The following is a 15,742-nucleotide window of genomic DNA, read 5'->3' on the forward strand; positions in this document are numbered from 1 at the left end:
TTTTACATAGGAAGTTTTTTTTAAAAAAGTGTTAGTATTATTTTTTTAATGGTGCCTATTTATTTTTAAAATAAAAATGTTTACTGGACTATCTCTTTAAGCTTTCATCAATATTTATTTCCTTGTAGTACTCATTATTGTCTTTTAGATATTGCAATGCTTGTCTAACTTTGTGTAAGTCAACTAATTGTTGGCACATTTGTTGTCCTTTGTTGGTACTCCATTTACCAAGACTATTAAATAATGCTCTATTGAACGTTCCACTCCTAGAGTGTGTACATTTTCCGTTAGATCTAATGGCAAATAAACTACTTTGCCATGAATGCCTTTCACCAATTCAGGGCAAGGTTATTTTGCTGTTTTTGGATGAAGGCGTGTAATTGCTTAAAATGAGTGAACTGTTTGAATTATTATGCTCTCATACAAATTGAGCTGTTGCAGGATTTTTGGTAATGGAAACAATTCCAAATTATTTGTAATAGCACGTGAAGGAGTGTGGCAGCTAAAAGGTACAGAGTTAATTCAAATCATTTTGAGTCTTCATTGTCTTCTATTTTGTATGCTATGTCCACATTTTTTGTGTTCCTTTTGTAAAACGCTCTGCGGCAACACACACACACACGGTTTGGTACTTCAGCCGATGACCTTTTAAATTTTACTATTTCTTTTCTGTATGTGTGTAATAGAAGGTTGCTATGTCCAGAATTGTTGTTACTATGTTCTAAAACTGTTGCATTTTGTAAGTGGCTCTCACTTCCAAAATACTTTTTCTGAATATGGTCAATTTCTTCTTGTAAGTATTTGGGTGTACCATGCAGAAGAGTGGTATTTAAATTGCCTAATTCTGAAGATGGACTTTTTGCATAGTATATTTTATACGCAAGATTTCTTACATTGGAATGATGTATTGATATTCTTTTGATATCATGGAAGGTACTTTTGCAAATAGGCCCAGAAATGCGGGCTAATGAATGTCCTTTTAGTCCTGTGTATTTCCGCACTGGACAAATATCCATATTTTGCAGCACTTTCATTTTACTTTTGTCTTTACCTTTTACATATTGATAGAGGAACTGACATAAAGATTTGAAAGCTTTGTTTGGAATGGCACACATTGATGTGCACAGCCATTTGTATACTGGACGGTGTGGTTCTGCTGAATCAAGAGGTAATTCTGAGTTTTCAGGGGATAATTTTGTAAGCAGTGGTTGTTGTGTGACTCCATTCACCACCACAAACATGTAAGAAATTATTTTTGTTCACATTCCGTTAATTGCTGAATTTCTTTTGTAGTTTGGTACTTAGTTTTGTTAGTGCTTTCATCCTATTTAACACTAATATAAACAACTTCCTTTTGAGAAGGATTGTGCTTTCCACGGGAGCTTGTAGGATTAACTTTCTATGGTAGGATTTAATGGGTGAGGATGATTTCGGTCCTCTTCTTAGAAGATTCTGAAGGACTCTGTGATGAAACATTTTTGATAAAATACTTTTTTTACTATGGGTTCTTGTGACACTATCAGGATTATTACGAGTATTGTTAGCTGTACTGTTAGCCATTTTTTTTTACCAACATTTTTGTGTTTTGTGACACATTTTGATGGAGGAGGTAAAGTTTCGGTAGTTGAGAGTTCCTTTGTTTTGCTAACCAACTGCATTAGCTGGTTTGTTCCAAGATTCTCTACAAATTCTACAACAGGTGGATGCTTACATTGGGCACTTTTATTTTTATTTGCTCTACTTCTACGTTCCTTTCTACGGAGTTGCTTTTTGGTAGGCATTCTTTGGTGTCTGTTGAAAAAAAAGGTTTACTTTGGTCTGTTGTCCAATGTATGTGTGCTGTGTGCATGTGTGCATGAGTCTGATGGGGAAGCTCTTTGTAATGGTGTGTCATTGTGCATTGAACTCTTGCAATGATTTGGTAAGGCTACTTTACTGTTTGTATAATACTACAATGTGCTTCAGATCAGAGTACAAAGTGGGCTACTTGTGACGAGAACCATTATTAATAAACGAAACGCCATAAACTTGCAACAGCAATTTCTTTTCTAAATCTAACCTAAGGATTACATATGTTATTTGAGTTCCAAACACACAGGGATTTGTCAGCCATTCTGCCTACTATTCTTTGTTCAATAAATTGATATTTGTAGGTAGAATGGTTTAGAAATCAATGTTTGCTTTGGTGCCCAAAATAACCAAATAACCCACGCAGCCTCCTTGAGGAGTAGTTACAATATAAAGGTAGTACTGTGCTTACTTTTTTTTTCAAGATGACCAAGTTTCTTCGGATATTTCATCTGCAGTGTAGATGCTTTTGATTCTCAGGAGAGTAGTCTTCACTGCGATTGAAAAAAACAAAATCAATTACTTTGTGTGTTTACAGCAGTGATGATACTGCACACTTTAATTGTGCTTCTTTTGTCGGAGCATTTTACTTTCATATTTCAACCCAGCACTTGTGTGCACTTCACTTCACTCTGTGCAGTGTTTGCATGGTATTTGCAATATGGTACTTGAAAGTCCTTCAAAATTGCGAACAATTTTAAGGTTATGGAAATGCCTTGTTTTTTACAAGGTGAACTATGCATAGGAGAGAGGTTTGTAAGCGATAGGGCACAGTAGTAGATGGGGAAACATTTTCTACTTGCAAACTAAAAGCACAATGTCGACACATCGGGAGACCCTCAGAGGGAGATGTCACCACAGTAATCGGGAGTGCTTACGTTTCTCATACGATTACATTGCAAGTAGCATTACTGTAGGCCGTACAGGGTACACAACTACGACATTTCCACATACACAATTGAGTTCCGCCCTAAATAGGCATGCTTGCAACGTATGTACAGGTTATGCGGATGACAGTAAGCAGTCGTGCGGTTTGTCAATGACAAATCGGACATCCTGCACTTAAAACGGGGAGGGTTTGTATGTGTTGCATATGCACATTTAGCGGCAATATTTTGTCTAAATTAAATCATAAGGGTTGCACATGTTTTCTGATTAAAATATACATACCTGTACTCTAAACTCATGCATGTGCACATGCATGGAGCTGTACGTAGAATTTCACAGTACTTGCACAGTAGCTTGTGAAATAGGTGCTTTGCAATGATATGTGACTTCCATTCAGAATCATCAACAGTAATTTTGAAGTGCGCAATGTTGATGACAGAGTTAGAATTAGCGATGTTTAATGTGATTGGTGGATGGTTGTGCAACTGCTTAGTTGTGTCCAATGAGGGACTCGATTTGTTACCGCTGTGGAAAGGGTGGAAGGAGTGGGTAAGAGTTACGTGCCGCACGTAGGCAACGCTTGTCAGCAGGTAGGGCGTGTCACATACGGGTTTCTACAGCTAATCCTGTATGGAAAGGGGACTGTCGGCATCATCCAATCAGATGTTCACATTACTCAATTGTGTCGAAAGACGGTGCGCACACTTAAGATGGCAGAGGTGGAGAGGGTCAGGGTTTTGGTGCTTGGAGACATTTGCGTGCATGGCTTACAACACTATGCCGAGAGTAAGCATGTGGCACACCATTTCGATGTGAGAGGAGTTGAGGTTGTGTGGAGCGCAGACACTGATGCCAATGCTGCAGCAATTCTGCAAGTTTGCAGAGACATGCCTACAATGACCACTCCTCATGTGGTAATTTTGCACTACGGTGCTTGCCATTTGGGATACATGAGTTTGCATACTTTGTTGGCAGATTTGGCACAGTTGGTTGAAGCACTCATGACCATCTTCCCAACAACGAAAGTCATTTTTACTGCTTTACTCCATAGAGTAAAATGGGACAACAATTCTGTTTTCTGTCCGGATCGGGAGGTGTATCATCAATCGCAGCATGCGTGCATTCATGCTACGAGCTGGTATGTTTTTCTGCAGCCATGATAACATTACTCCAAGCAATGCAGATTATTTTGAAGCAGATGGTGTTGCGCTATCTTCTTTGGGAAATGCGATGTTCTTTTGGACCGTAAGGCTTGCTTTAGAGAAGGTTCTGCAATGGTTGTAGGAGCAAAGCAAGGACAAAAATTACAAAAACAAAAAATAAAATAACAGATGTCTGTACGGTATCTGGCCAAAAATAAAAATAAAAGGTTCTTTTCATAGCCCACCTTAAAGGGGAAAAGGGGGAATATTACTTTAATGTACTGTCATCACGCTATGATCCTATACATGTCCGCGAACATGGCGGTAGTTTGCAGCCAGCGCATATCACCAACGGGGATTCAGGGGTGGACACGCATGCAAATGAGAATGAGCGGAGTTAGGGATTGGTCCATAAAGTTCAGTAGGTGTGTTCTGACCGGCGCACTTTCGGAAGACCATCTTCTCCCTGACAGAAGACCACAAAGCCTTGGCTTTCCATGCTCGAAAACATATTATCTGGATTTTGGGAGACTCATGGATACATTGGTTGAAGGTGCATGCAGAAAGCTGCCGTTTATCTGCAGATCTCAGATTTCCTCATGTGGAATTGCACTGGCATGGCGTGCGTGGCATGAGGTGGCTGGACTTGGAACCTCCCTGTGTTACTTTACTGACAGAGCGTCTTCCAGATATACTGATCATTCATTGCGGAGGAAACAGTTTAGGCCATGTCTCTGGAATTTCTTTGCAATTTGCAATGAACAAAGGACTTGCGAAGCTCATGGACATGTTTCCAAATTCTCAAATACTTTTTTCCCATATTGCGCAAAGACAAATATGGCTGCGTTTTCTGTTTTTGGTCCACAAATGAAGAAAGCAAGACGCAATGTGAATAAGGCTGTTTGTGCCTTTTTAAGAGATGTTGGCATGTCCTCATTCTATACAAAAAAGAAAGGCCACTATCTAGCGGCAGTGGTCTGCCCCAGGGATGATATACCACGGGGGCCCAGGAAACCTGTATTCACAACAAAACAAAGGTCCTGGTACATTATAGGTTGGCCCATGTGAAGTGTAAATGAATTAGAGTCATTCACAAGTTCCAATCCTGTATAACTATTCAAGTTATAAATGTTGCATGCGTTAATGTGTGTTCAGACACTCCTTCAAATGAAACATGAAAAATGATTAGAATTGAAATGAAACTTTTATATCAAAAAGGTAGTATACATGGTGAAATCTGACATGTGAAGACATATATAATCAATAATATAATAGGCACATACAAATATTGAGTGTGGCGTCCTTTAGACAATAAAAACAGAGAATGGTGCATGAAAGAAAAACTATGAAATAAAACTGAGCATTAACATAAATTAGTTCATTAATAACTTTAAAGTTCAGTTTCAATCAAACCAGAAAGAATATAGGTTTAGGATTGAAAAACAATTATCCTGAAATTGACTGTGTTCTTGCTAGAAGTTCACAAGTGAAGCAAGTAACCAGTATTGTTATACAGTTGTGAAAATCCCAAAGTTAAATCTTATTGTATGTTGGTATTGGGTCTGCCAACGCATCAGGGGGAACAAGACAAATTTGATCAACAGGAGCTTTAGAGAAAAAGTATCCTTGTCCTTCGATTGGTGGTCACAAATGAAGAGAGAGATCCTGGTTGACACAGTGTTGTGTGAAGGACCTTATGTCCCCTCTGGATAGCAATGCGTTTCGGCGGTACAGAATCAAAGGAACGATATTCTTCGTATTAGAGAAACATACTCCGCCTTCATCAGGGCAAATGGATAGCAGGACCCTGTGATTGTGAAAGGGGAGAGGAGGTTAGTTTAAAAAAGGACAGAGTGAAAGAAAATATATACAGAATTTAAGGATTGGCGAAGGGTGACAGATTATCTATATATCAAAAATCCACATGCAAGCAAAAATACAATTTTTTAGGTGCAGAGCAAAGAACATGGTCTTGTCTGCAGTGTATCTCATTACCAAGTCTAAATGTTTGTAAAGTTAGGGAGTCCTCAGGTGCAGTACCGATGGACCTGCCCCTAATGGAAACATAACAGATAATGGCATCGGGTCCCCTTCGGGAGAGCAGTGCATGGGTCCCCGTGCAAACGTGCCGGTCCTCTTTCCACAATGAAAACATTTTGTTTCGCTTTCATTTTCCGCAGAGATGGAGTTCACCTCACATATGCTGGCAATCAGATTTTTCTTTGCAATGTACAAAATGCATTGCGACCTCTTTTGAAATCACACTAACCTATCTGACAATCCGTTTTCTCCAATCCACAGTTTTTGACCCACATGACACACCAACGAAAGGCTCTTTTAAGAGCCACCACTTACTCCCAGCGCACACTTCATTGTGTTTGCTCCGCATGCACCCTCCTTTCCTTTCCTCTACAACTGTCCGCAAACTTTTCCACAACTCCGCGGGGGTCTATGACCATCATTTCATAGTTTTATTGTTAAAATGAGAAAGGCGCCTCTGAAAAGAGCCTTTTCTGTAATTTATTTTTTCACGTTTATTGCTTCACAGCACACAACACACTAGGAGAAGAGGCCAAAGGAGGGTAAGGAAGGGACACCAGCCACGGGGGTAAGAAAGGGCAAGTGAACAGAGAGAGATATAGGGTGAGCTTCATTTAGGTAAGGAGCAGATATTCTGGTGCTCTATCACTGCAGCCTCAAAAGCATTTCGAACCCCGCCCCCCTGCAGAGTACTGCATCACAATACGTACACACTACTGTCACCTTTGAAAGGTAAGGGTCAACGGCATTGCGAATGGCTTGTGAGGCAGCTGGAGGGATGCGCTCCCCCACAGGAGTGTCTCTTGTGGTGGGAGGATCAGACACAGAGGATGCTGTGGAGGAACTCAATCGACTACGCTCTTCACATGGCACCACCTTGCGAATGTCCGCAGTGTGGAACGAAGTGAGCTGTCGCTTCATGGTTGTCGTACCAAAGCTGTGCGCACCAAATCTCCCATGACTCAGCACCACCTTGCACTGGTTACACTTCACCAGGTTCTCACGTGCTTTTGGTATGTTCCCATAAACAGAAAACAACCGCAAAACCCACAACTCCTGGCGAGTGCTCCTAGTGCGGAGTTAATCCACTTCATTCTCTTCATTCTCTTCCTCCTCTTCTTCCTCGCTCTCTACATCCTCACCCGTATATCTCTGTGCAGGCCCTTGGGGAGGTGGTGGTGGTGGCGGGTTTGGGGGTGGTGCAGAGGCTAATGACCCAACAGTAGCCATGGAAGCCATACTGATTAGTTTCCTTTTGGTCACTACAGCAGTAAAGGCAGTACACCTCAATCTGCTATAGCTAGAAGGACAATGAAGATGCGCTCGGTGGTGTGGCCATTTGTAGGGGTGGAGGGGTGTGCCTCGTGACCGTCTTCTTCCCTGCAAAGCGGTACAAACATTTTACACACCAAGTCCTCAGGTCAGCTATTGTCTGGGATATGTGAAATTATTTTTACACTCTACAATATTTTGTACTGCTGCAAAAGGACACAAACTGCGCAAATTAGTCCACCCGCTCAGCGTGGGTGCGGTCACATGATGGCGTCCTCAACACATTTGTGCCAGAAATGGGACTCCGCTGGACAGGAAATGCAGATTACCCAACGTGCGCATGCGCACAAGTGTCCTACGGACAGTGTTCAGGTTCTCCAATTAATTCAAAGGGCGACACACGTGAGACGGACAGTTAGGGGCAGGCGCGATGTTCGCTATACTTAAGGTAATACTGCGCATGTGCACACATGATATGTTCACTGTATGGACAGTTCAGTGTCCTTAGGACAACTCTATTTTATTTGCCAACGCACTTGTCGGCCACTGCCCCTGTTATACGGATGCCACCATTTTGGCTCCGATACGGACAGGTATACTGTCCTTCACACACTCATTTACACCCATTCCGGACATCTGGTGTGTTCTACGAACATGTTTCATCTCGTTTGCAAGCGGTACGGCGAGGTATAATGTCCTTAGGACACCCCTTTCTTTTTATGTATGCACACCTTCTACAGATGGTGCAGTCAACCATCAGATCCATCTTCCTTAACATTAGTAAGGGTAGGTGTACTGCCTTCTTAGCACCCACATTCCATTCCTTGCAGAAAGGTCGAACAGGATCGCTGTTCGCGAACATTTAAAAAAAAAATGTACTCAAACTCTTTCACTACAACTACTGTACAAAAACATTCCAAACACAAACACACACACTTCAGTCCAAAGAAATAGCGGGGGAAGCAGACACTGACACAAATATGGGGGAATTAGGATTCAACACGCGCTGCTTATGAGAAGATTTGTGAGGGGAAGAAGGGATGGATATTTCATCAAAACATCTATTTTCCTCTTGAAGGTTTGGGGAAGGTTCACTAGGAAATGGAGAAGCAGGGCAGGTGCAGGTGGGGCAATGGTAACAAACTTTTCCTCTCACACAGTCCTCCACAAAATGCCATAAACTTTTAAAGTTTTCGTTCAATATGTCAATTTTCTGCTCAATCCTTTATATCCTGTCTTCTTCTGTCTTATTTTTTGCCCTTTCTTCTTTTCTCTCCTGGTCTGTTAAAAAATAAATATACATATGTTAAATGCCTATAAAATACTGGTCATTATTTTGCATATGCAGAGCAATGTGTACCATTATTGTCGCTGTCTTCAGACATTTCCCCAGGTGGAAAATTCTCCTCTAGCCACTCCAAAGTACTTGCCATTTCTGAGTCAAAACAACAGAAAGAAATTATTATTTCTGCACCACATGCCAAAAAAAACCCACACATATGAAAAAATGACCTCCACTCACTCCTTTGATGTAATCTCCCTTCGTCCTACTGCGTCCGTCCACTATCGTTCCAGGCTGCCGAGTTTCTGTGAAGTGATTACACTGGAGGCATCCTTTTTTTTTGGTACCTTCCACTTCATTCTACATGGTTATTAAATGTGTCGTTTTCTTTTCCCATCTTCAGGTTTCCATATTTACTTATTACTACTTATAATATCTGTATGCCCTTCTTCTACGTTGCACACTTTTTGTGTAAGACAATAGTACATTTTCAGATGCCCCCCCGCCTCTTTGGGTAATGTTGATCATGTCCGCCCCCGTCTGCAAACAGGCGCTCAGTCCGTCCCTTTCTAATATCAATAGGGAGGGGGTTCTGTATGTTCTATGTTAAATGTATATCAAGTATATAGATTACACTACATATCTCCCAAGATCACATAATGACAATGCATATTCTGCACAACTACTTCATTGCCACAAAGTCATGATTAAGTTCCTCTTTGAAAAACCTGTACAATTCACTACAAAAAAAACGTTCTTAAGGGGACATTATGGTTAAGTTGCCATCCCAAAAACCTGTAAAATTCACTACAAAAAAACTTTGTTGAGGGGACGTTATGGTTAAGTTGCCCTACCAAAAACCTCTGCACTTTACTAAAAAAATAATTTCACCCTCCCCTTTATGCTTCAATTTACAAGCGAAAAAACCCTGAAATTCGACAGTTATGGTAAACTAAGCCCCCAAACCTGCCACCACGCCTGTGCACTGCTAACACTAACATCCAGACCATGAAAGATGTAATCTCAAATGTCACTGATGACATCACTGACGACATCACATGTTTAGCCCCTTTGTTTTCGTTCCCTGCCACATTGAAACCAAACACCACTGCACATTCCCCCATTATGGTAAGCTAAGCAACCATAACTTTCACCATCTACGTGCATTGCTAAGACTAACACCCAGGACATCAAAGATGACATCACAAATATCATTGATATTTGTCAATGATATTTGTCCTAGATAGAAGTCCTAGTAGTTTTTATATGCAAGATTTCCTTTACCTCTACAATCAACTGACTCTTAAAGGTAGTCCCCTGGACCATTAGGATCTCCTTCGGGAACCCAACTGGTGAGAAAAATGGGATGAGGTGTTTTAGAATTTGTTGGGTCATATTATTGCGCAATGGAAATGCTTCGGGGTATTGAGTTGCATAATCCACAATTACCAATATATAACACTTGCCCAACTTAGATGGCTTAAGGGGTCCAACTATGTCCATGCTTAAATGGAAAAGGGTACATCATTGTTAGATAAAGCCTGTAGTGGAGGGGAGTTGGAGGGGGCATTTGAAAACTGGTCTTTTGACACAGGGCATGAAGAGTATGGAAAAAATGTATCATTCACCTTGAAAGATAAATCAGTCTGGATGACTTGTATGCAGAATATGGGAAAGTATTTGCAGTAGCCTACATAGGTGGAGTTATGACAACATGCAATTAAGGCATGGGGAATAGAGGGGTATCCTCAAAGGAAAAGGGGGATACCATGTCTCGTTGGATGATGTTGTGTCACTCCCCTGAGGGTTGTCTCTCCACTTTTAATCCTCCCTCATATAGCCACCACCAGGATCAGGATGTGGCTGCTGTCCCCTGGCCACATGGGGAGAGGTCACATCTGGGAAAGGAGCAATGACACCATCAGATTCAATTAGGCATGAACAATTGCTTTGTTCTATTCTACTACCCCAAGCCAATGATCCCTCAACAGCATACTCAAGGAGTGCTTTGTGAAGCTGTGTCATACACTTAGCTGGCCCTACTACTTGCTGCTTGCCCTCTTTCCCTTGCACAAACAGCCTGCGTCCGACCACCATCTAACACCTCATGAGATTGTGACAGGTAGGTGATGTTAACACCATATGCCCCTGCTCACATTGCTCACTCCGTCTTTGATGCCCAAAGTTCTGCTATGGCAGAGGAGTTTAGGGGGTACCTTAGTGAGCTTTCCCAATCTCTTAGATTTAAATCATTACAAATTGGGCCCCGTTGACACCGGCAGGCACCCCATCCACAGAGTCGTTGCCAGAGGAACATGACGTACTGCCCCCGCTGCAACTGTACCCGTGAGAAAAGGTGTTGCTAAGGAACTTCACCGGGAAGAAGTTGAGGCAGCCATGCTTTTTGGGGTCCTGCACTGTCACTGCATGAACTCTACATCGTTCAAAGTAAAGAGCCACTGCCAATAGATACACTTGTTAGATGTCCGCAGGGACAAAAGCAGCGCTCCCTGCAGGAGAGAAGGGGGGCTGATAAAAGGGGAGTGCCTGTCATTTGAGTATTTCCTTTTCGTCTTCCTTTTGCAGCTTCAGGAGGTTGGACTGTCTTCCTGGATGCTCGCAGCAGTAAGGGGGATAAGTGTTGAAATATGTTATGTGTTCTTTTGTTTTTCTCTCTCTCCTTTCTCTTCTCTTTCTTCCTTCGCTTCTCTTTTTTTCAATTGACAGGAATGGGGTTTTGAATATAGTAGGGGAGGGTTTTTTTGTACCCCCAGCAACTGTCAATCATGTTACAAGTGCTAAGAAGGACTATTCACACTCTGATCTGTTTCTGGACTTGATGGGGGGATGGCCTCATACCGATTAGGCAATATGTGGCTTGACCACATGGCAGCACTGGGGAGAGAGAGAGTTAATGGAACATGTTATGTGTGCTGCCTCATCCCACATGGGATGGGAGCACCCAGAACATTTATTCCAAGATATGTGCAGGCGAAAAAGGTGCATTGCTTACTTCACATTGCCTTGTGTAAATTTACAGGTCGTTTTCAAGGATCGACACTAACTTGTGCAGTGGGTGGAGGAAGGGGAGATAGTACACAACAACCACTTTATGAAGATAAAAAAGATGACAGAGGATCCCAACACAAGGGCTATAGGGGTGAACTACATGCTTACAGGCCTGCACCAGTTAGTTGGGGCACCTCATACCTTGGTGGAGAACAAGGCCGCAAACGGATGTGGAGAGAGGAGGTATTGTTCGGAGATGAATGGGTGGAAGGGTGAATAAGCTGCAGGGCAAAGGTTTTGGCCTGGGTTTGGGTCTGAAGTGGCGTCCTCCACTAACGAATCCTGTTTGAGGATATGGGAGGGAAATGGGCATGCTCTGACTTGGATAGCTGAATACAAAACACCAATGACAATAGAACTCCTCACCAGTGGCCGAAGTGTACAAAAATAAGTAGTGGAACCATGTTCACTACAGGCCTGCAACGCTCCCCACAAACACCATTGCTGCACCCCCTCCCATGAACAATAAAAACCCCAAAACACATGTGCCTGCTCTTTAAGGAAACGTCCTGTGCAGTGCACTGAAAGTGTAAGTTTCAACTTCTTCCAAGTCTTTTATTTTAAAACGAAACCATTCCGGAACAGTTTCTTTTGAAAATAACAGTATAGGAACGGTAAAACTTAATTAAAAGAAGTAGAGGAGCACCGCTCCCGACTGCTACTGCCCACTTCGACCACTGCCCCTTACATATCCTTCTTTATGTTTCAGATCACGAAGGACCATTACAATGGGAGAGAATGAGGACTGCACATCAAACAATGTAGCTGCCCAGTTTGTAAAACAGACCGCTACCATTTTGGATTTTTATTGGGCCTGTGGGACCAGCGCCTATCTACAGTTACAGCTAAACAACAAGCAACAGTAGATGGCCAGGTAAAAATACAAAGTTTGAAGGCAGAATACAAAGTCTGGCTCAAACTTCATAGACAGAAACTCTACCAAGCTGATGCAGAAAAGATCACAAAAGCTCTGATCAAGAACAACAGTAGAGACTTCTGGACTTTAATCAGATCCATAGACAATCCAACGGATAATCAAATATTGAACAACATCAATCAAGTCACCTGGGAAAAACATTCACAGCAGTGTTCAAAGCGGAAACATTAGATAATCTCGAGAAACGTCAACAAGAGCCCGTGAACTGGATTAAACTGGAAAACAAAGATAACTAGACATAATCATAAAATCAAAAAACTCAAGAGCACCAGGCCCGGATAGGATTACCAATTTCGAACTCAAGTCGCATCCGAATGAATGGGCAGATTTTCAAAGTATCGTCTTTCAGCGCTGTGCCGACACAAGATCAATACCAACATCATGGACAAAAGCCACGATCGTCCCAATTTATAAGAAATCCAACCAACTTTCGACCAATTGCCTTATTGGACGTCATGGGAAAGGTTTACGCCACGCTGCTTCTGAAAAAATTCCAGCTATGGGCAGCTACTGCAAAATGTAATGATAACCTACAAGCCGGCTTTAATAAAATGCAGGTACCACTTGTAACATCTTAATATACAGCATCCTGAAAAGCAAAGCACTCCAACGAAACCAACGTCTATTTTCAGTGTTTGTGAACTTTACTCAAGCGTTTGATCATATGGAAAGATTACACCTTTGGCAGAAATGAAAACCTTGGAACTGTCCAGAAAATATACTAGTCCAATTCAAGCACTTCACTGTAACACTTCAATGAGAGTGCGCTTGAGCCGAGAAGGGGAACTATCAGCAAAAATTCACAGCACACGTGGCGTAAAACAAGGGTGTCCGCTAGCCTCAGCTCTTTTTCTTGCTTACATTGGAGATCTACAAGAAATCGAGCAGACAATGAGAGCCTTTCCACCTAAAATTGGCAACACAGCGATTGGGCGTCTTTTATATGCCAATGATCTTACGCTCTTCGATCAGACGGAAATAGGGCTACAACGCCAACTCAATGGCTTTATACAGTATGTGAAAAATAACCATCTTAAAATTAACAAAGATAAAACAAAAACTATGATCTTACAAAAAAAAGAAAGAAAAACAAACGACTTCAACTGGCACTTGGAACAAGCAAAGCTCGAGACTGTCAAATCTTTCAAATATCTTGGAGTACATCTGGACAGCTCACCGCATGAGTCCACCATGCAGGCTGAGCTGTATGTGAAGATTAACACATTGGCGGCCCAAGCTAAGGCCATAGATAACAGATTTTGAAAATGTTCCCTTATGCCTACAATCAATTTTTACAAAGGAAAAGTGGTGCCTGCAGTCACATATGGCAGCAAAGCAATGCCCACAATACCAAAACAACTATGGGCAAAACTTGAAGCCCTATTCTGGTGAAAGGTACTAAAGCTGCCCAAATCAACTTCCGGAGTTGCCATTAGATGAGAATTAAGCCTCCAGTCTTTAGAATGTACTGTCAGTTGCAACACCATCATGCTGTTCAGAAAGTGCAGAATGGAGAACAGTAACAAATTATTCAAGATGATTAAAGATGAAATGGACACATGTAAATCTGATATGTTGACAGAATGGCAAAAAGAAAATAAATCTCTACTGTCTACAATTGGATCAGATGAACAAGAACTCATCGATAATCCATGTAAAGTGCTACGCAAAATAAAGGATGCTGATTGGGCAAAGACAATAGACACTGCGGCCACCCTACATTTAACCTCTCACCTGCCAGCCAATGTAAAGAAACGCAACAAATTGCAATAGCTAATAAAGCAATTTCCAAACAGGCAAGCTCGTAACTTAATCCTCTGCGCACGTTTGAATCTTTGAAAAACAAATTAAATTTTGCATATAAGAGGCCTTGCGCAATCGGAAATTGTCGATTTTGCCGAAAAACAGGGCCACCAGCAAAAGAAACAATTGGTTGGTGGTACCCCTGGTTTACAGGCCCTTCCTGCTGCAGTTGGTGCATGAGGTGCCCTTGGCTGGTCATCTTGTTACCACAGGGCCACCAGCAAAAGAAACAATTGGTTGGTGTACCCCTGGTTTACAGGCCCTTCCTGCTGCAGTTGGTGCATGAGGTGCCCTTGGCTGGTCATCTTGTTACCAAGAAGACTAAGCAGAGGCTCTCTGCCCATTTCTACTCGCCCCGGATGGGAGTAGAAGTGAAGTCCCACTGCAGGACCTACCCAACTTGTCAGTTGTCTGGCAAGACTGGAAGCAGTTTCATCGTCCCACTGTAGCCATTGCCAGTGGTTGGCAAACCATTTGAGAGGGTGGGCATCGACATTGTCGGTCCCCTGGACCCTCCCACTTCAGGTGGACATCGGTTCATACTGGTTTTGGTAGATCATGCCACCCAGTACCCTGAGGCTATACCCCTTCGGACTGTAACGGCCAAGGTGGTTGCCAGGGCTCTCCTGGGCATTTTCACCCGTTTTGGATTCCCTAAGGAGGTTGTCTCTGACAGAGGATCCAACTTCATGTCTAGTTACATGAAAACCATGTAGAAAGAGTGCAGGGTAACCTACAAGTTCTCCACCTCTTACCACCCCAGACCAATGGTCTGGTTAAGAGATTTAATAAAACTCTCAAGGGAATGCTAGGTGCTTTGGAGGAGCCCCTGAGGAGGAAATGGGATCTCCTCCTGCCATGCCTGCTGTTTGCTTACAGAGAGATACCTCAAGAGGGTGTTGGTTTCAGCCCCTTTGAGTTACTCTTTGGACATCCTGTGAGGGGGCCCCTTGCCTTGATCAGAGAAGGTTTGGAAGCCACCCCCTCCAGGTCCCGCCAAGCAAGTGGGGGACTATGTGTTAGGCCTCAGACAGAGGATGACACAGATAATGGGTCAGGCAACAGCGAATCTCAAGGCCAGCCAGGAATTGAACAAATACCGGCATGACCTTAAAGCATCGCAAGTGGATTGGACTCTGGAACAGGAGGTCCTCGTGATGGAGCCTACTAAGCCTTGGGCATTGGCAGATACATGGACTGGACCCTTCAGGATAATCTCCAAGATGGGCGAGGTCAATTATCTGGTTGACATGGGAATCCCAGGGGTAGCCCCTCAGGTATTCCATGTTAATCGGCTCAAGCCTTTCCACAGGTGAGCAGAAGTCTCATGTCTCTTGCTAGCTTCAGAGCAAGAAGAGGATGAGAGTGAGCCCCTTCCTGATTTGCTGCATAGCAACCCTCAGGATGGGTCAGTGGATGGAGTGCAGCTCTCTCCAGATTTGACAACAGAGCAGCAGAGGG

Source organism: Ambystoma mexicanum, chromosome 6p, assembly GCF_040938575.1.
Source record: "Ambystoma mexicanum isolate Mex_15411 chromosome 6p, UKY_AmexF1_1, whole genome shotgun sequence".
In the NCBI taxonomy this organism is placed as follows: domain Eukaryota; kingdom Metazoa; phylum Chordata; class Amphibia; order Caudata; family Ambystomatidae; genus Ambystoma; species Ambystoma mexicanum.